The 22,436-nt window shown below is 34.9% G+C and overlaps 1 protein-coding gene and 1 long non-coding RNA gene across 3 annotated transcripts in view; one reads left to right on the plus strand and one right to left on the minus strand.

Annotated features, from left to right (window-relative positions):
* Window positions 1-22,436, minus strand: part of CCDC178 (coiled-coil domain containing 178) — a 495,421-nt gene that overhangs the window by 186,243 nt on the left and 286,742 nt on the right. The window lies entirely within an intron of this gene.
* Window positions 1-22,436, plus strand: part of LOC129528240 (uncharacterized) — a 42,505-nt gene that overhangs the window by 5,021 nt on the left and 15,048 nt on the right. Inside the window, exons 2-3 of the long non-coding RNA XR_010131227.1 lie at window positions 19,655-19,768; window positions 19,980-20,053. This is a non-coding gene — a long non-coding RNA (uncharacterized lncRNA). The remainder of the gene's footprint in view (window positions 1-19,654; window positions 19,769-19,979; window positions 20,054-22,436) is intronic.

Raw genomic sequence — 22,436 nt, forward strand, 5'->3', positions numbered from 1 at the left:
CAGTAGTCTCTTGAGACTATAATGTCATATTTTTACTGCACCTTTACTATTTTTAGGTATATTTAGATAGACAAAAACTTGATTGCCTACAGTATTCAGTACAGTAACATGCTGTACAGGTTTGTAGCCCAGAAGCAATAGGCTATACCATACACTAGGTGTGTACTAGGCTATACCATCTAGGTTTGTATCAGTATACTTACTCTACTATGTTGACACAATGAACAAATCGCCTAATGAAAGATTTCTGAGAAGCAATCCCTGTTATTAAGTGAAATATGACTGATAAATACAAAAGTGTCCTGTAGACTTTAGAATACTATATACATTTTGCAAAAAGCTAAATTTGCTAAATGGCTAAGAATGCTCGCATTATTCGTGGTAATCTCCTTGCTGGGGATGACTGAAATGGAAGTTGACTTGAATTTAGAGGAGGTTTGTAGCATGGACTTAGGGTTCTCTGAAATGCTTCATATTGATTAACTGACGCTCTGGGGCTTGGCATATCAGATCAGAAATATTGATACCTGCACTTATAGAGAGACAGAAGGTATAAAAATCCTGAAATTATTGGTGCAGAATTTTCATGATTTTTACTACATTTTATATTTATGTAGGCTTCATAGCAGGCATAATACTGTGTTATTAAAATTAGATAATCTATATAAAGGCAAGAATATAATAGGAAAAGTCACTCATACTCCCACCACTTAGAGAAGCTACAAAAGATGACCCTCCATTCCCTAATTATGTGAGATCATAGTCTTCTAAGGAATTGAAAACAAACAGCCATGGACAGATGATAAATGAGCAACAATGCAACTAGCATGGAATTCTATCTCCAGACTGAATTCATTTTTAAAGTCTGTTATTGACCCAGAGAATTTGAGAGGACCCACTCTAAGTAACTGCAGCTAATGACTGGAATTTGCTTGGCTTTTTCACAAGCCTAATTAGCTATTTTAATATTGCTTTTACGTGACTTATCAACTTCTTTTGGGCAAGCCTCAGTGTTCTATGAAACAGTCCTTCAAACACTCTATCCATAGTCTTAATCAAATTTCTCATAGGTACCGGCTATAGAAATAGCTCCCATTTTATGTTAACTGGAACAAGAAGCACTAACAACACATGATAGAGTTCAACGAAGTCAGATGCTTGGTGACCTTGAATAAGTATCACAGTCTCCAAATATTTCACTGTCAGCACACAGGGGTACCATTTTGAGTTCAAGCACTATCTTGAATATAGTACCGAAGTTTCATCTTTCTCATCACTGACATGTAGTAGAAAGCTCACATTTGAGGAGAGTTGTGTATTAAAATATTAAAATACCACATGAATGCAAAAATAATATAAAAGTACTATGGTTTTATATATAACCAACTAATTGGCAGTAAAATTCATTCTTACAACAATCCTGTTTGCCTTGGTATACCAAGACAAGTAATACTTTACAGAAAGGTAAGATGCTTAAGATGATTTGCATAAAATGAGAGTAATGAGGGCCTTTACTAAGTGACTGTAACACTCGGACCAGGGCATGCTTTTCAGCTTCCTTCAAATATACAAATTCAAATATGTATGTCAAATTCAAGTTTAGCACTGAACTACAGACTCTCTTACTATAGAAACCACCACGCTCTAACCACATCATTTAAATGATTGAAAAATAACAGAAATTAAAAAGAAGCAAAACAAATGAAAGGTGAGGATTTTTTGTAAAAAATGACATAAAAGAACATTTTATCACAAATCCTTAATTGAACATGGAAAAGACCAATTTTCTTCAAATAAGGCAACAGTTTTGAATCTTATTCTTCACTCTTTTCAAATAAAAACATGTCAGCAATCGTTGTGTATAGTTATAGTCGATGTCAAATTCTATCAAATTTGAGATGAGCCTTGTTGCCAATTTGGGAGCTAAGGGAATATATTATCTCAGACCACAAAGGGTTTCATGAAAAGATTGAAGGAAATGGAAATCCAACACCAGTTAAGAAAATCAGCAAATATATTACAAAAACTGTCCATTTGCCTGTCCCTTTTAATCTTAATGTCGTATTCAAACTATTGGGCATGTAACTGAATATCTCAACTGTACCTGAAGAAATAATGGAGCGTGTCTCTGCAGTAAAACAGAACGGCACTAAACTGATGAGTTTAACCCAGCAGAAAGAGCGGCTGTAAACATGACAAATGCCTGCTATTGATTTCAGGTTTAATTACTCTGTGCAGTACTGACAAAGCCCATCAGATGTTGTTGTGAAGTGTAAATGGAACAGACTACACTTCACTGCCCATAGGAAACTGATGTTGTCTGCAGTTTGCATTGTTTACTTTATCCTCCGTAAACTTCAGCCTTGATCAAATTAACAAGTGCTACTAACCTCCAACAAACTACAACGCACTATGGTTTTACAGCAACAGCCTTGGAACAACAGTTCAGCACTTGTCTCATTGATAACAAATGTTGGTCTCATGGCTGCTGGTGAACCCTTCAGCCCAGGACCTGTGAGTCCTGATTCCGGGGCCATGGGAATCTTTCCACAGGTTTTATGTGTAAGAAAATGAAAGATGAGTTCTTTACTTGTTATTTCAGTGCCAGTAAATAGCTGATACCATACAGTCTTTCCCCAAAAGCTCCTAAATTATTTATTTTCTAGTTACTAATACTAGTTTTCCCAGAACATTTGTGAGTAATGATAACTAACTTTAATTACTTTCTAGCTTTTTCCCTTTTTAATCTCTACTTTCAGATATACAAATTGTTTGTATCTTCTTTCTCTTTCAAAACTTTTGACAGTGGTGATTTACTGAAGGATAATACTGAAGGATATTATTGAAGTAATAATTCATAATACGTACAAAAGAACATTTCCCTTAAATGGGAGGTTACTTAATTGACCTGTTATTTGCTTTTCTCCACAAAGGCTGTGTCAGAGTATGCTATTTATTATCAAAATAGCAGTAGCGTTTATAAACTGTTTGTGTATACAAAGGCTTGTGCAAACAAGTAAAACAATGAAATAAGGATACCTGTAAGCATGTGCATTGGTTTTAGTATCTGCCAACGCTGGAAGTAGATTTCTGAGACATGGTCCCTGTGGTCCCCTTAGTTTATGCCTCAGTGTCAGCTGTGCCCTCTTACCTCCACCTGCACACATTTGCTTGATGCTAATGTTGATACTAGTGTTCAGCACCTGTTGCCAGGAGATTTTTTTTTCTTGTTCTTGGCAATGCCTAGCACAATAGTGGGTATCTATTTCCCAGTTTACACTCTCAGGCTGGCAGGCTTCAATATCTCATCCTACCTTTGTAATCTTCAGACACACTGCAGTCCTCTAATTTTGTTCTGGATTTTGCATAATGTAATGCACTTCAGACTAGAACAAAACCAGAAGCTAATACATTCAAGGGGTATATAAAATGATAGCACAACATTTGATAGCTACCAGGCAAAATTTTTAATAAGAACTAGATTTCCAGAAAAAAAGTATAATCTCCAGTTATTTATTTGATAAATATTAGATTTCCAGAAGAAGAGTATAATCATCACTTAACTGGTTTTAAAGAGTAGTTAAAAATAATAAGGAAATGTTGATGATAATCTTAAAAAACACCTAAATGACTTCACATATGCTTGATCATTTATCAAAAAATTAAGTGGTGCAAAATCTTTTCTTAAAAATGTCTTTTTTATGTTCTTAAAGAAAATGCAGAGTTTATTCATTTATTTGAAAATATTTATTGAGTGTCTCCTCTGGCTGTGAGGTACTAGTTATCCAGAGGTTAAGAAAATAGATCTTACCTCTAGTAGAGGAAAAATAAAAATAAATTACTCAAATAATCGTATAGTAAAGAGAGCAACAGGAACCTGAAAAGGAACACCTGCTTTGGGCCTAGAGGCTGGGACAGCTTTTCAGAGCATGTGACACCTGCTTCCCGGAAAGAGAGGGCCTTCTGCTGAAGTGCTCAGGTGAGAGCTTGACTCAGCTGAAATGCAGAAAGAAGCTTAATGTCCCAGAGGACGAGAACTGGATGGGTAGTGGCCTGAGATCTGGATGGAGAGGTGCACAATGCCTGCTTATACAGGCCACATTAAGAAGTTTAGATTCCAGGCTCTTGGGAGTCCAGGGAAGCCCCTGAAGTATGTTCAGCACTGAAGGTCCAGGCAGGAGATTTTTAGTTTTGTGTGTGTGTTTGTGTTTTTGGCTTAAGGCTTAGGGCTTACTGCTTTGCAAGGAATAGCTCCAGGTGGACAGGAGACAAGTGTGAATGCAGTGACCAATTAGGAGGCTAGTTCAAGCAAGTGATTGTGGTAACTTGTTTTGGATGGTGTCTGTAGACATGGATGGATTTCAAATAGTGATGACAGGAAATCAGAATATTTATATATATGTATATATATATAGTATGTAGAATATGTATATAATTGTAGTATTATATATAGTATGTAGTATTATTTGGTATATTTAGTATGTATTTAATATTTTGTGTATATGTGTATATATTAAATATATTTAATTAGTATATGTATGTATGTGTTAATGCTACACATTACATATATACACATATTAAATATATATATAATACATGTAATATATGAAATATATGTATATATATACTAAACTATACTAAAGAAATTCTAGTATCTTGGTATCTTGGTATCCTCAGGTTATTGGTTCCAGGACCGCCTGCATATACTGAAATCCACTTGTACTCAAGTCCTGCAGTCAGCCCTGTGGAACTCATGTATATGAAAAGTTGGTCCTCTGTATGCGTGGTTTTCATGTCTTGCAAGTACTGAATTTTATTTTTACTGTTTATTTTTTGTTTTTGAGACAGAGTCTCGCTGTTGCCCAGGCTGCAGTGCAGTGCAGTGCAGTGGTGCCATCTCAGCTCACTGCAACCTCTGCCTCCTGGGTTTAAGTGATTCTCCTGCCTCAGCCTCCCGAGTAGCTGGGATTATAGGCATGCTCACCACACTGACTAATTTTTTGTATTTTTAGTAGAGACAGGCTTTCTGCATGTTGGCCAGCTTAGCCTCCAACTCCTGACCTCAGATGATCCCCACCTCGGCCTCCCAAAGTGCTAGAATTATAGGCATGAGCCACCGTGCCTGGCTGCAACTACCGTATCTTTTATCTGCATTTGGTTAAAAAAAAATATATATATATATGTGTATATATATATATGTGTGTATATATATGTGTGTATATATATATGTGTATATATATGTATATATATATACACACACACACACGGATCTTTGCAATTCAAACCTGTGTTGTTCAAATATTTATATTTAATATGTGTATATGTGTGTATAGATATCTATGTATACTAAAGTTTTTATTTTTTAGATTTATTTGCTTTTATATGTTGAAATCTCCCTTTTCAGTTATTTAAAAATATAAACTTTCTGATATTTATTCATTTGAATGTACGGATTCTCTGTGGACTCCTAAAATATTAGCGGAGATCACTTTCATAGTAACACTACAAATGGCAGCATAACTAAGCATATCTAAGGATTCTGGTATAATGAAAAGAATGGAATCTCTTAGAATTCAGACTACATTTCTAGATTTTACAAGATTTTATTTTTAAAGACCAAATACCCATAAATAGCTTCATATTTTAACTGATTGGTTTTTTTGTTTGTTTGTTTTTTGAGATGGAGTCTCACTCTGCCACCCAGGCTGGAGTGCAGCAGTGCAATCTTGGCTCACTGCAACCTCTGCCCCCCTGGTTCAAGCAATTCTCCTGCCTCAGCCTCCTGAGTCGCTGAGATCACAGGTACCTGCCACCGCACCTGGCTAATTTTTGTAATTTTAGTAGAGACGGGGTTTCACCATCTTGGCCAGGCTGGTCTTGAACTCCTGATCTCGTAATCCACCTTCCTCGGCCTCTCAAAGTGCTGGGATTACAGGCGTGAGCCACCACGCCAAGCCCTGATCAGTTGGTATTTTTAACAGTAGGGAGAATAAAGGAAATCTCTGATACTGTTTACAAATTTAGTAGTCAAGTTTGGAGAGGAATCCTCAAACAACCCTATCTGCTTCAAAGTTTATCTGAACTACCCTCCAGTCACCCACTATCTCTGGATGAAGGATTTGGAAGGGAGGAAGTGAAGCCCACAGAGATATTCTGAGGCAAAGCAGAGGAGGAAAAATTACCGTCTGCTATCTGATATGGGTGAAACTGGGGCAGTTATGAATTTCAAGCGAATTCAGACTGATTTAGAGAAAACTTCCAGGCTTGGAATCCAGCTCTCATTAAGTCTGTTTCTAACTTAAGGCAGGAGAAATGTGGATTCAATTTCTGGCAATGAGCAGGAAGAGGTAGTTTTCTACTTCTTGTTAGAGAACCATTCTTATTAGTTTATCCCATTCCTTTCAGTTACTACACAAACAACATCTCTACACTGACATTGTCAATCCTTGGCATCTGCACTGAGTAAAAGTAAATATGATTGTTAAAATGGTAAAGTCATATGTCCCACTTGATAATTTTATAATGCTTTTTAATTAATTATTAAACAACTGTGAACTAAATTCCTCTAAGAGTTACAGACCCTTTAGAGAAAATTAAAAGAACTGAAGATCAAATTATGGGACAATTTGTGGGAAACCTGGAAGAGTTTTATCCAACAGGTAAAAAATGTCTTAATTAAAGCATCCAATTATTCTCTCCAAAAGACTTAGCACCTACTAAGCGCAATAAAGGCCCTGAATTTCGTGGGGTCTGACTAGAACACTAGAGTACAGGATGAATCAACCAAGAATCTGGCCCTCATGCAGCTTATTTAGAATCCTAGGCACATTAATTTAAAATTGCCTTTTTATTTAATTACTTCCCTTCAAATTACTGAGTCGAGATGTCCATGACTGTGATTGAATTGAAGGTAATAAAGTCCCTAAGGAAGCTCTGGAAGGCACAATCTCTCTACACGGAGAGAAATCAGTGACTAACATTTTACCCCGCACCAGGAACTGCATCACATAATCTGTCACTGTCCAAATACAATTTTCTTTTTTTGTAAATGAGTCAGTCTCAAACCTCTGATTGCACCATTTCAAATGCAAATAATTCTGTTCCAACTGCCTCTTTACATTAGCTAAATGAAGTCATCAGTAACCAAAATTGGAGAAAATCTTAACACAACTGCCGTAAACAACTTTTAAAGTTTTATATCCCATAAGAATGAAACCGTTATGAGATAGTTAAGATTCATTAAAGATACCCACCCCTGGTATAACTCATATTCAAAAACAATAATACTTTCCCCCATAACCAATAGTGGTCAGAGCAAATTATAATCAAAGATAGATTTCTTGGAGGGTGATGATACCATTAGATTTAAGGAATTAAAAATACATGAAACTTTTGAGTTAATGAACAGGGTCCTTAACCGCTCATTTAATTCAAACAGCTGTTTGTTAATGCCCTAAGCAGTGTCATAAACTGTGAAAATACTGTTGAGTGCAAGACACTAGTTAATGCTATAAAGCAACACATGCTCTAATATTAAAAGGATTTAATGGGATTAATAGAGAATAAAACATTAACTCCCTATTATGATGTTTTAGAACCCAAGGGCAAATTCTGGCTAAAAAGAACTCTGGTTCTAAAACCACAAAAAGTAAACTCCAGCACTGTACAGCAAATCATGGCAATTTTATGCCCTTGAAAAAAAGTGGAACCCTGATAAGATCACATCTGTTCCAATCACATACTGGATAAAATCACTGTTTACTAAAGTCCTAAATAACTAAAAATGTGGAACCCCAACAGGATCCCATCTGTTAATGCTAAAACTTGGATATGGTCCCATTAGAAAAATTCCATATAATAATGTTCCAGCAAAAAAAAAATAGTAAAGAATTTGGATTTCATTTCATCAATTTTGTCTATAGACTTATATACTGGTTTTCTGCAAATATACCATTATGTGATCTATAATGCATTTTCTTATGGGTAGTTGCTACAATTTTAACAGATCAGACAAAAGCTGATCCAAAATAACAAATTCTAGTCATTTTCTGAGTTTCAGGAATTTTAAGTCAATTTTTGTTCATTGTTTTATTCTTTACTTTGCATTGGAGTCTATTTTCATAGAAAACTTACTGTTTTGTATATTTCATAATATAAAAATTATAGTAATGTTCTTGTAAAATATTTTAGCTATTTGCAAGTACATCAAGAACTTTAATTCTGGATTAAATATATGTTCACAATTCACAGAGAAACGGATTCATATTTAATGCTCTTTTGGCAGTGTAATATATAACTTGATAGCATAGCTAAATTTCATTTAAGATAGACTTATGTATTCAGATAGTTGTAAACATAAGTGTAAAGTCATTACCGAAGAGCAAGGATTTCTGGATTAAAAGAAAAAGTTAAGATAGTTTTGGTGAGATTGGTGAGATTAAATAATTTAAAATATCTGTAAAAAATAGCAGATTGTAATTTTTGGAATATATCTTTTAACAACTGTAGTATTTTCATTTTCTTAGAATAGTATTAAAATGTAGATTTTCAGATTTTTCTTATAAGGAAACATTTATAAAATTTTTGTCCCAATTTTATTGCAACCTTATGCGCTAGGCACTGTACTAAATTATTATGTAGTTTGACTTAACATTCACAAAAAATCCATGAGTATGTAGTATTGTTGTAACTATTTTACACATAAGGAAACAAAGCCTCAGAGAGATAAAATAAATTCCCAAGGTTATTCAGCTAGCATATGATAAACTCAGGTCTAAAAACCAAGAGTGTTAGGTTCCAAGCTCATGTTTAAACACACTGTGCAGTGCTGCCCCAGGGGGCATTCTCTTGGTAGAAATATCAAGAAATTAAGACTAATAAAAATCACTGTGTTCACTAATTACCATGGCTGAGATTAATGCAAACATTTGACCTAGTTTGTCTCTGATATGTTCTACTAGCAAGAAATACGTACTTCCTCTTATCAAGCTTAACAGGCTATCAGACAGGTAGGTGACATAGGCAGGCTAATATTTTGTCCCCTCTTCAATACGTTTTCTAGACAAACTGTGTGTTTCCTTTCCTCAGACAAAAAGGAATTACACAATTTATTACAATTTTCCTTTGCCCTGGCTGTCAGCAAATTAGAGCATAAATTTAAATATTTATTCAACATTGATTTAGCTGGGATGGGGAAGGCACCAGCAATAAGGCAGGTGCTTCATTCCCACTTCACCATCCTATCTCCTTTACAAAACCAAGACAAAATTAAAATGTGCCTATTATATAAGGAGTTGAGTGTGGAGCTGTGAGCTAATGGGAGCCATATTTCCAAATTATTTCATTGATGTTTTATTGAATAGAATTTTAATGATAGAATTCATGATGATTAATTTTCTATCTGAAAATATTCAACAGAAAGTTAAAAGGTCATTTAAACTATCGATTACTGTAGGTGCTCTCAACTTTATTTCTGTATTAAATCAGTTTTCTACATGCAGCACAGCTAAATTATATCAAGATAATGTACTGTAAATATAGCTATTAACTAGAAAAAGTTCCATTTTAAAATATTTGAATACTTGTTCATTATAAACTCATCAAAAGGAAAAATGAAAAAAATCATGCCCAAACAGAACTATGAAAGTAACAAAATTCAGAACAATAAAAGTGACAATTTCAAAATTACAGTGGTAATATTTTGTTATGGAAAAAGAAAAATTTTATTAAAAGTATCATATAGTTAATATAATTATCTTAGAATTATGAATATAATGGTTTCTGAAATAATAAAGGCATGATTCTCTGTCTTTAATATACTTACCCACCAACATTATGCCATTTCTTATAGGATTTAAACATTAAAAGAATATTTGTTGCCCTGAATGATTGTTTCAGAGAAACGAATATTAACTTGGAAGACTTTTAGCTGTATGTAAACTTCTGGCATTACTTAACCTTACTGAGCTTCAGTTTCCTTAACAGTAAATAATAATATAACATGAAACCACATTAGATTAGATGACCTAGCCATGACAACCACTAAATATAATTCCAGGCCCAAGTCAGGTTATTTACAAATATTAACTTTTTATATTTCTAAATACATTTTATGCCTCCTTTTGGGGTAAAACAGAATTATAAAATACTTCACCTTTTCTTTTTTGTTAAAGCTGCCCCAAAATTCAAAGTTATATTTGTTTTTTTGTTTGTTTGTTTCTTTGTGTTTTTTTGGTGCTACTCGTGTAGCTAAGACATCTCTCTTTTTAGAACTGCTCCTAGTCTCATTTTTTAACGACTTTTAATTCCTGACCTCATCTACACTTTCATTGTGTAAATGGTCTTTAATGGCTTTATAAAAATATTAGCAGGGTGATAGATGAGTAAAGTGAGTATATTTTTATTGAATTATTCTGTGATAAATAAGTTGTTTTCTGTGGAAATATCTCCAGGAAGACAAATGAAAAAAAGTTAAGGTGAAATTAATTCTCTGCATATCCTCTTTGAAATGTTTGAGTTACAAACGACTTTTCAAGAATGTACTAGGCATGAAAGAATGTTTTCCTGTAATCTAAAAGAGGTTATGCACTATTGAAAGCAAATTCATTGGTCTATTAATTAAACCTTCTTTAACTGACAAACATCTATATATTATGTTGTTTTTTCTTTTGGTTAAAGCATTTATCAAGTTTTTTCTTTAAAGACTGGGTTTCAAGTGTTTTATATAATAATATTTGCACTTATAAAATTATCCATAGTTTAAATGACTAATATTTATTAACAATCATATTTTAAAAGGTAATTTAAAAGAATCTGCCTATAAACAGCATTCATGGAAAATGAGGTATAGGCTTTTCTTTTCATTTGAAATGGTACTTTTCTCTCAATATATAATATCTGCTTCTTCCTCTTTATTGTTAAGAACAACAAACACAATTTTTTCTAAATAGTGTTAATAATATACCATTAACAGAGTAATTCCACAAATAAAACTACAAATAGTATGTAAATAGTGGTGGCTTGCTGGAAAAATGCTTTTATAGTTTACTTTCCTATTTCTTTCATTACCAATTGTAATTTGTAATGATGATGTAATAATACAGCAGAATTAAGAAAGAAAACTTTGCAACAGATTTCAATTCCCTAACCCTAAAAGTTGTTAAAGGCATTTTAATTTCCCAAGGCAAAAGAGACCATTGTATATGAGATTCTATTTTAAGTCTAACCTTATTAAAAAATAAAAACAACATTAAAGAAACCTATTCTCTATTTGGAGCAAGTGGAATTTATGTTAGTAACTCCAATTAACTCTAATGGGAGTTACATGAATAAATCTCAAAAGCACTGAGAAGAAGGAGTTTTGCTATTATAGGGAATTCAGAGAGCTCAGATATGATTTCATTTGAAATGCTGAAACGTTATCGAAAACGTCTGTGAGAAATGCTCCGTAAGCAGAAAAATATTTTATATTTTGACAAAATGACTTTGTATGTTATTATAGAGTTAAATATATAGAATATTATTAATCTTTTAATAGAATTTTTAAAGACGTTTAATTTTTTTCTGATTCTAGTTTAAACTGAGGAATGAAGCCAGGTTTAAGAGAAAATACATAAATTTGATCATGCCTAACTAGTGTCCTCTAGGTTTTATAGAAAGAAATTAATAACTTTTCAAACTACTGTAAACATATCTATCCCTGAAGGCCTGCTGTGATATATGCGTTAACCTTTTTCTAAATTGAAACTGTCACTAAATCTTTCTTTAATCAATTTCCACAATAAGCATGTGAGGTATCTATTATTTTACAAATTTTTTTATATTTCAATGATTAGAGAGTCTATTAATGACATGCCCAAATTGCCCAGTAAACTCCGTAGACAACTCATGAAGTCTTCTGAGCCCTAATCTCAGGCTCCAAGAAGCCACATTTCACAGGATCATTTTGCTTAGTGTATTTAAATATATGCCTATTTATGGATGGGAGTTTTCAAAGCAGTGATTGAAAGGCTGTATTCTTAGTTGGCTAAAATTTCTGGGAAGTTTTCCTGTAATGATCAGAAAACATTAATTCAATTCTACTTTGGATAAAAGTAAGTAGATATCATATAATGAAATATGATGTCACTAGATTCAAGATTTTGAGATACACTTCTGGAAAAGAGTAGTTCATATGACGTCGGCAAAGAGGAAAATCATTAAGTAGGCTGAAATGATGATGATTTTGTCCCCTTAGATGCATGTTAGACTTAAGCTAATCAATTCTGCAGGCAATTACAAAAGAAAAGAAAAAAATTTAAAGAACATGTACAAAATGCTAGAAACTCATAGATCAAAGTTTGCACCTGAGCGTTATCAACAAGAATTATATAATAATTTTAGGTCTCCAGGAATAGTAATTTTAGAACCTATAAATCTATTATTACTTTTTAATATTCTACTCACACATATGGTTATAAAAATATTCATATTATGCTTAAGGAGTACCTTTTCCATAATTTATGAATGTTCATAGTTGGGGGTTAGGATAATTGAAAACTACTTTATGAAGAGATTGTGTCCAACATCTGCTTAGATCGCAGGCTTATTTCAACATGTGACTACAAACAGCAGTTTTAAAAACAGTAATTACAAGCTTGCATCCCAAATTATCTCAAATGTTTTGAGAAATTTCATAATAATGATCAGGAAATTTATTGCAATTGAGAAAAATTAATAGTAGCTACAGAATGTTCACTATTAGCTACTGAAATATGTAATTTATTCTATCTACATATAAGGTTACATTTTCATAGCTGAGTTTTAAGAAAATGGCCACTGCTTTCAAAACAAGATTTGTATTTTTAAATCCTGTATTAGAAATGACCAAAATGTCCCTTTGTTTCGCCCATCCCATTTTTCCTTCCTTTCTTCTTTCCTTCTAATATTTATTAAACAGCACATAAGTATCAGATTGTACAATCACTGTTTAGGATAAAAACTTGTTCCTAGTTTAATGTACATGTGAAAGATTGAGTTTTCACACATAAGTTTCTCTGTCATTAGCAGAGGAGAAGATACCAGCATGGTCAGATCAATTAGGACTTCTTGGTGGCAAACCAATGAGCAAGTGCTGTTTTTCACAAATGAACAAAAGATATTGCTTAATTCCTCAGTTCATAATTTGTAGTGATCTAATTCTGTATTTCATTGGACCTAAAACTAAATTGATATTCCATTAAAATGGAATATTAAAAAAGGGAGCAGTATTTCAGAAAAAAATAAAATTAAAATGCATTTTTGTAAATATAAGATTTATCAGTTGCCCTAAATGCTGAATTGAAGTTATAATCTTTGTCTAAATATAAATTGAAGTTAAGATGAAGGTGAAAATGTTTAAAATATTTATTAATTTTGTCATTAATAATAAAAAGAGCACCTTGGATTTATTGGCACAGTGAAAGTTAAACTTGGAAAAGTCAATTTGCATAGGTAATGTTAAATTTAAAATTTTATTTCATTAAAAATATAATGGTCAAAGTTTTGGTAAATAAATATGCAAAGCTTAGTAAGATCATTTAGATGGCACACAAAAAAATAATATATTTTACAAGGAGACATAAAAATATAAATTAAAATCTGTCTGATTTTTAAGTATCATGCAGCAACGTATCAAAAATCAATTTGATCTATCTAGCACTAGATGTAAAAAAGAAGCTATCCCAGATTTTGCTGATACAAAAGTAACTATCATCACACAATTACATAGAATTACATAGAAATACATACAGTTAAGACAAGAAAGTAAAAATCACAAAGTGATAACCACCTGTAACTGATCTAGTCTGTTTCTTTAATGTGATAACTTTCAGATATATGGTATCTTTTTTGCATGTAGCTATCTTTGATTGCATGAGCGGTTTCACCAATGCTACTGAATGAACTTGTTTTGAACTTTGCATGACTCATTTTAAAAATCTGCCTAATTTCAACAATTTTTGGGTAGCCCACCTAGCTTGCTGATGGGAAGAATAGGGCACTGACCCTGACATTTACCCCGTGTGACAGACTGACTCTTGGTCTGCCCTGCAAGGTTTCCCATATCCTTCTTCTGGTAATAGACACAGATTCTTGTTTACAGAGCCTGTGATCCAATGTAACTGATTTTTGTTGTCTAGTACAGCAAACTTGAAAGATCCCTTTAGAATTTTTATACCAGTCTGTACAAATGACTGTTTTATAAATCTAGCAAATAAGATCAGAAAACTCACCATGAGGAAGGGGAAAATCTGATCCTGGGTTGTTATTTTGCAGAGCAAGTTCAAGGCAGAGGCTGACCCAGCCTCCGTGGGACCTTGAGCAGGCAGAGGGGAAATGACTGTGTAGAGCTTAAACAAAAAGAGCTGAGAAGCCAGAGAACTGAATGTTGGCAGAGAACTGACCTACTGTAGTGTGGAACAAATGTAATGGGGCTTAATATGGTGAAATGACATGTTCCCTTTCTCCCCACGTACCTTGAAAAACTACTACAAGAATAGCAGATCATCAGACCAAGTATTGGTGACTGCCTTGATAAGTATGGAGTTAGAAGATGTCTACCTCTGACTTCAGGAATGCTTATTTTCCATAATGACACTATGAGGTAGCAGAAGCACTGGAGAGCTCTCCAGGGAATGAATCAGACTTCTAATTTCCTCTCTGCAGGGTGAGAATAACTAGAGTTGATTATTTGGCCTAAGTACAAAGCTTTTGGGAACAAGGGTCAATATTGGACTTAGCAATAGAGCAACAGGGACCCTAGGGACAGAAGAATAATATATGTGTGGCCCACAGGATGAAGACTTGGGGTCATATGATTTGACTGTTAAAAGAAGTTTGACCTCATTTTGGAAACAAGCCACACTGTTTAACTCAATTTACAAATTTCAAGTTCAGTAAAATTTAATTTTACATTTTTTATTTGGTGCTATCCTATTTTTTCTAAAAATAACTTGGTCTCAATAATCTTGAAGACATATATTATTGAAGAACATTTTTCACTCTATTTCATATAATTTGTTGTAGAAGAGTCAAGAGGCCAGTGAAAAAATGGAAATAAATTTTAAAAATTATCTATGTGATCTATTTATTCATTAATACATAATTGTTAAGCACCTATTAGGTGCCAAGCTATCTCTTAGGGGTTGAGGCCATAGTGGTGAGCAAGTGAACAAACAGGCAATATCCCTGATCCCATATCAATGTAAATATAATTTAAGAGGCATAATTAAAGTAACATACTTTTGCTTGGGTCAATTTAAATCAGAAAGAAAGAGTTAAGAGAGTGAGAGCAGAGAGAAGAAAGACAAAGAGATCAATGTGGAAGTTTGAAGTATTCCTACTTCCACTCCAATGCAAACAAATGATGAAAGAAATCAAAATGTTAGTCTCTCAATGGAACACATTTCATTAATTTATTCAGTTCATTCACAAGCATTCATTAAGCATCTATTATGCATTGTCATTGTCATGCAAACACTTTTTAAAAAGCAAGTAATATACTGTTTTTCTATAGTTTAAACTGATTTCATAAAATATAGTCTAAGGCATAACAAATGATTGTATAAGGAATTAAGTAAAAAAGAATACCCTTAAATAGGTTAATATTAATACTAATGTAAATTTTTATTTTAGCAATTGTGTATTTACACCATTATAAATTTCTACAACTATTAGTTCTACTCTTTGAAGAGAACCTAGTCTGAGCTGACGTTTGTTCTATGTCTGCAAAGATTCAAAGCCTTCCCATGTTTTATCTAAGTAACTTTGTTTTATGTTCTATTTATACTTCATAAATCCATTATAAGCCCATCTAGAAAAGCAATTACTTCCAGGCATCAACTAATTTACTGGACTTCTTCTCAATGGATATGTGGTTTCTACTTTAGACAACCAATTTCCATAGCAAATCAGGTGGATTTAGTTTCTGCATCCCTGTTTATACATAAGCTAAATTAAGAATGTTACCATCACAGACATAGCTACTGGCCAAATAGAAGGTGCAAGACTTGGAAGTCACAATCACACGGGCAATTAGTGGGAGCCATATCCAGAGCATAGGTCCCCTGTATTTTGCTCCAAGGCTTTTTTCCTATGTAAGGCTACTATTGAATAGCTCTGTAATTCAATAGTGTAATGGAAAGTGGACAAGGCGAACATTTAGGATATATTCTTTAGCCATTTATTTTTTATGCAAGTCGCTTAATCTCAAGGAATTTGAAGTTGCACACCTATAATATGGAAATAATAATGCCTAACCTAGTCTCACATGAGTTCAAAAGGGGGAAATTTATGTGAAAGGTATAAAGGTATTGTCATTTACATCCACCAAACATTATTGGTAAATGTGAAGCCTTGGTGTATAAATGTTATGCTCTGTTATGCTAGCATTCTAAACTTCTGAGAAATACACAGTTGCTGAAGATCAGTTACTTAATTCTTTGCATGTCAACTACTTATTAATGTTTATGTATATCTACATGAGAAAGCACAGAAGAACTTTGTATTTGTATTGTGAGGAAAAAAGAAAAGGGCATCTCCACCTCATGAGGTACAGGTATTACTATTATAGCTTCCAGATGGTCAATCAGCCTGCACCTAGAGAGAAAGTAACAAGTAGGCCTCACTTCCCAGTCTTTTCATCAGTGCCTCCTCCATACAACAGTAGTAAGACATAGCTCCTGCTTGGAGGACTGCTTATAGCTGCCTAGGGAACTAATGAATTTAACAGAAAAGAGAAATGTGATATTCAACTAGTTACCCAATGCACAGCATAGGTAGTAACTGCTTAAGAAGATCAGCTTTAAAAAATAATCTTTATTTCTTGCAAATGGTATGTTAAGTGCTATGTGAAGGGCTTTATTTCATTTCATTCATAATTTAATATTGGCCCAATTTAAAACATGAGATATCCAAGATTCACAGAAGTCAAACTTGGACAAGTTTATAAAACTAGTGCATATCATCATTTAAACCCAGTTTTGTCTGACTCCAAAGCCCTTCTTCCAATCATGGCATGATATCAGTTTCACAGGAAGGAGTAGTTAGTTGCCTTGAAGTGGTACAGTCCCCTAATCTTCAGTAGGAGATACTGAAAACTTTGAATTTTCACAAACAAGACAAAGAAGGGAAGGAATTTCAGTGATATGGTTTGGCTGTGTCCCCACCCAAATCATATCGTGAATTGTAACTCCCACAATTCCCACGTGTCATAACAGGAACTCAGTGGGAGGTAACTGAATTATGGAGACAGGTCTTTCCTGTGCTGTTCTTGTAATAGTGAATGAGTCTCATGAGATCTGATGATTTTAAAAACGGGAGTTTCCATGCACAAGCTCTCTCTTTGCCTGCTGCCATCCATGTAAGACATGACTTGCTCCTCCTTGCCTTCTGTCATGATTGTGAGGCCATGTGGAACTGTAAGTCCATTAAATCTCTTTTTCTTCCCAGTCTCTAGTATGTCTTTGTCAGCAGCATGAAAACTAATACAGTAAATTGATACCAGTAGAGTGGGGTGTTGCTGAAAAGATACCCAAAATGTGGCAGTGACTTTGGAACTGGGTAACAGGCTGAGGTTGGAACAGTTTGGAGGGCTCAGAAGAAGACAAGAAAATATGAGAAAATTTGGAACTACCTAGAGACTTGTTGAATGGCTTTGACAAAAATGCTGATAGTGATATAAACAATAAATTCCAGGCTGAGGTGGTCTCAGGTGGAGATGAGGAACTTGTTGGGAACTGGAGCAAAGGTGACTCTTGTTATGTTTTAGGAAAGATGCTGGTGGCATTTTGCCTCTGCCCTAGAGATTTGTGGAACTTTGAACTTGAGAGAGATGATTTAGGGTATCTGGCAGAAGAAATTTCTAAGCAGCAAAGCATTCAAGAGGTGACTTTGGTGCTGTTAAAGGCATTCAGTTTTATAAGGGAAGCAGAGCATAACAGTTTGGAAAAGTTGCAGCCTCACAATGCAAAAAGAAAAACCCATTTTCTGAGGAGAATTTCAAGCCTGCTGCAGAAATTTGCATAAGTAACGAGAAGCCAAATGTTAATCCCCAAGACAATGGGGAAAATGTCTCCAGGGCATGTCTCCAGGGCCTCCCATCACAAGCCTGGAGACCTAGGAAGAAAAAATGGTTTCATGGGCCAGGCCCAGGGTTCCCACGCTGTGCACAGTCTAGGGACTTGGTGCTCTGTGTCCCAGCTACTCCAGCTGTGACTAAAAGGGGCCAAGGTACAGCTCCGGCTGTGGCTTCAGAGGGTGCAAGCCTCAAGCCTTGGCAGCTTCCATGTGGTGTTGACCCTTTGGGTGCACAGAAGTCAAGAGTTGAGGTTTGGGAACCTCTGCCTAGATTTCAGAGGATGTATGGAAACACCTGGATGTCGAGGCAGAAGTTTGCTGCAGGGGCACGGCTCTCGTGGAGAGCCTCTGCTAGAGCAGTGCAGAAGGGAAATGTGGGGTCAGAGCCCCCACAATGAGTCCCTACTGGGGCATCACCTAGTGGAGTTGTGAGAAGAGGGCCAACATCCTCCAGACCCCAGAACTATAGATCCACCAACAGCTTGAACTGTGTGCCTGGAAAAGACACAGACACTCAACAGCAGCCCATGAAAGCAGTTGGGAGGGAGGTTGTACCCTGCAAAGCCATAGGGACGGAGCTGCCCAAGATCATGAGAACCCACCTCTTGCATCAGTGTGACCCGGATGTGAGACACAGAGTCAAAGGAGATCATTTTGGAGCTTTAAGATTTTACTGCCCTGCTGAATTTCAGACTTGCATGGGACCTGTAGCCCCTTTGTTTTGGAAAATTTGTCCCACTAGGAAAGGCTGTACTTACCCAATGTCTGTACCCCCATTGTATCTAGGGAATAACTAACTTGCTTTTGATTTTACAGGCTTATAGGAGGAAGGGACTTGCCTTGTCTCAGATGAGACATTGTACTGTGAATTTTGATTAATACCAAAATGAGTTAAGAATTTGGGGCACTGTTGGGAAGGCATGATTTGTTTTGAAATGTCAGGACATGAGATTTGGATGTGCCAGGAATGGAATGATATGGTTTTGCTATGTCCCATCCAAATCTCATCTTGGATTATAACCCTCACAATTCCCAAGTGTCATGGGAGGAACCCCATAGGAGGTGATTGAGTTATGGGGGTGAGTCTTTCCTGTGCTGTTCTTGTGATAGTCAATGAGTCTCACAAGATCTGATGGTTTTTAATATGGGAGTTTCCCTGAACAAGCTCTCCTGTTGCCATCTATGTAAGACATGACTTGCTCCTCCTTGCCTTCCACCATGATTGTGAGGCCTCCCCAGCCATGTGGAACTGTAAGTCAATTAAACCTCTTTTTTATTCCTAGTCTGGGGTGTGTCTTTATCAGCAGCATGAAAACAGACTAATACATCCAGAAAGAAGAAAAGGTATGGGCGATTGAAATTCAGAAAAGCACATAGAAGGGAGAGACGTAAACAAATACTTTCTTTGGGGCAGGTGATAGAGATGGGCTACTTATAGTTAGTTATTGCCTTTTTAGCTATGTTCTGGCCACCAAGATGCCAATGGACATGGTAAAAATGTATCTCTGGCCTAGCCCCCAAACATATTCTGCAAAATCCTCGACACTCCTTCTTCCTGCAGATCAGAAGCAGAAGAGCTGGCTGGGGAGACCAAGGCTTTGGAAAAGACAAAACCAAAAGCTAAACAGAAACTGAATTTCTGAAAGAACATACAGAACACTGCTCACTGCTCAAGGTTAGCCATACTGGACATTTTCAGCAAGAAATAAACATTTATTTCCTTATACTTAGTAAAATTTGGGATATTTTGTTTTAGCTTCTAGAATTATTTATCCAAAGAAACACAAAGAGGAAAGTTCCTCTGGGGAAGAAGTGAAGTTAGGGCATGTTAGACTCTATGGGTCAACTCCTCCAACATGTTTCCAATCTTCTTCTTCTTTTCCTAGATTAACTTTAGACCTACTTTCCCTTGGAATTAATGCTGATCATGTGACAACATTCTGTTCAATGAGATGCCAATGTAAGTTTCATGAGCATGTCCCTTCCCTATTTCCCCACCTCCCTTCTTCTTGTTTGCAAGAGGATGTGATACCCAAATTTTCAGCAGCCATATAGTAACTCTGAGGGAAAGGCCAAGAGAATCTCAGAGATGTTAGTCCTAACATTATTGACCCACTGTACCAACCCCAGCAAATGCTCACCTACAGACACCTATAAATATATAACAACAAACATAATATAAACAACAAACATAAAATAAAAGCCTATTCTTTAAACTATAGTTAAATAGGTGTTTGGGTATTTGCAGCTGAACATGACTGTAATCAAGACAAAAGTGGATGAAAAACAGTGTTTCTCAACTGGGGTAATTTTGCCCTTCCCTTACCTCTGCAAAATCCCCAGAGACTTTTTAGTGGTCACAACTAGAGGGATGTTACCGGTGTCTAACATGTCTTGCCTGCAATGCACAAGAAAGCCCTTCATGACAAAGGCTTATCCAGCCTGAGACGTCAGTTGTGCCAAGGATGAGGGATCGCCATACTGCAACATGGAAAGCCCCTCCATGGCATTAGAAAGTGCTATTACTTCTTTTTTATGTCATTCTATGCCACTGTGGAATTTTGAACAATACAGTATCATGATAGAATAAAATGAGGAAGAGAGAAGAGTAAATGGGTTTTACATAGAATGGATGACTAGAAAAGGAGTAATGGAAAGTAGCAGTCTAGAGTTCAGATGTCTAAAGCTCAGAAATCCAGTTAAGAGTTTGATTATTAGAAACTGATTGTTGGTGGATGGGGAAATAGGAAGGGAAAATTCATGATTTATTAGGAAATAATTTGATAACAGAAAGAAAGAAATAAGTAATATTAACAGAATTCAAGCAGATGTATCAAGACCAGATATTGGGCCTGTAGAATGATATTAAACATTTTTATGAAAAAAGCAGGCATTTCACCATTTAATTTTTGCAAACATATAAACATCCTAAAACAGAGAAAGAAGAATATCTAAATATTAGGCTGATGCAAAAGTAATTGCAGTTTTTGCCATTTAAAGTAATGGAAGTAATAGAAAATCTTATTTTCCCCTTATCCCCTGAGCTGCTTGGGAGTGTTAGAGGGAGTTATACAAGAAATGTCAAGGTATCCATATTTTTTTAACAAAAGCATAATATATTTATCATGTAAAATCTAATGAATAAGTTATTCTCCTTATTAAAATATCACTATATTCTTCCACGGGTTACAGAAAACATGGCACAAAGAAAAGGGCACAGTATTAAGATTAGAGAAAAGAAAGCAGAATTGTTGAAAGACTCAGAGAGGGATGTAGAAAACCCTTTTCCTCATTAAGAAGCAAAGCAGGAAGCTAGCATTGTGCAGAGTTTATTGGGCAAAACAGTCATCACAAATAATATGTTTTAATTGAATTTTGGGAATGAGGATAAATACAGAGTTTGAGACCATCACACTGGAAAGTATCTTTTCAGTGAAGAAGAGCACAACACAAGAATTTTCTTGAACATACACATAGAAGCATCACAAAACCTAGAAGCAGAATATAAGTAAAAACCAAAGACTATTTTTGTGGTTACATTTGGCTACGTGTTCTCATCACATTGTGAGTTAGGAGGAACTGGAAATTTATAAATGTAGCCCCTGAATATCCTCTGCTGTATCTCTATATTTTTGTTGTAAACAGATTATGACTAAATAAGTGTTATACAAATGCATAGAGCTATCATTCACGGTGCAGCTTCAACTTTGGTAGGATTCCATTGTTTTCATGAAGTCTGTAGTGAAATAATGTTCCCTAATATTATTATATAGAGATACTTGAAGTGGGTAGACCTTGTGTGAACAACAGATAAGCGTGGATGGTTATAAGTATATTACAAAACCAGATTTCAGCAAAGTAGCAGGCTTGTGGAATATTAGTGTAAAAGTTTCATTCTTTTCTGAGGATATTTGTTCATAAACCTTTATAAAACCAAAGTATTAACATGTTTATCAGAATTTCTTTCATTCCTTATATTCTCTACATAGAAAACTCTACCACATATTGTAAACCAGGGGATTCTTTTCGCCATAAGCTTAGATCTTGTATTAGGGCTTAGTAGAAAGGATATCTACTTAGAAATGCTTCTGAGCCAATTTTCCTCGTTAAAATAAATATCAATGACTCCTACACAGACTCATAAACATGCCATAAATTTACTTTACTGCACCACCTTTGAGTTTTTGTTCTAATGTGTGACAAATCCCAATAGATTATATTTTGTAGATGATATTCTTCCCTATCAAAATTATACTATATTGAAGACAGAGTTTTATTCAGTAAGATAGAGGATTCAAGTTGCTCTCCCAACTACCCGCAAGCATCCTGAAAGTTAAATAGCT

This window comes from Gorilla gorilla, chromosome 17, assembly GCF_029281585.2.
Source record: "Gorilla gorilla gorilla isolate KB3781 chromosome 17, NHGRI_mGorGor1-v2.1_pri, whole genome shotgun sequence".
In the NCBI taxonomy this organism is placed as follows: Eukaryota; Metazoa; Chordata; class Mammalia; order Primates; family Hominidae; genus Gorilla; species Gorilla gorilla.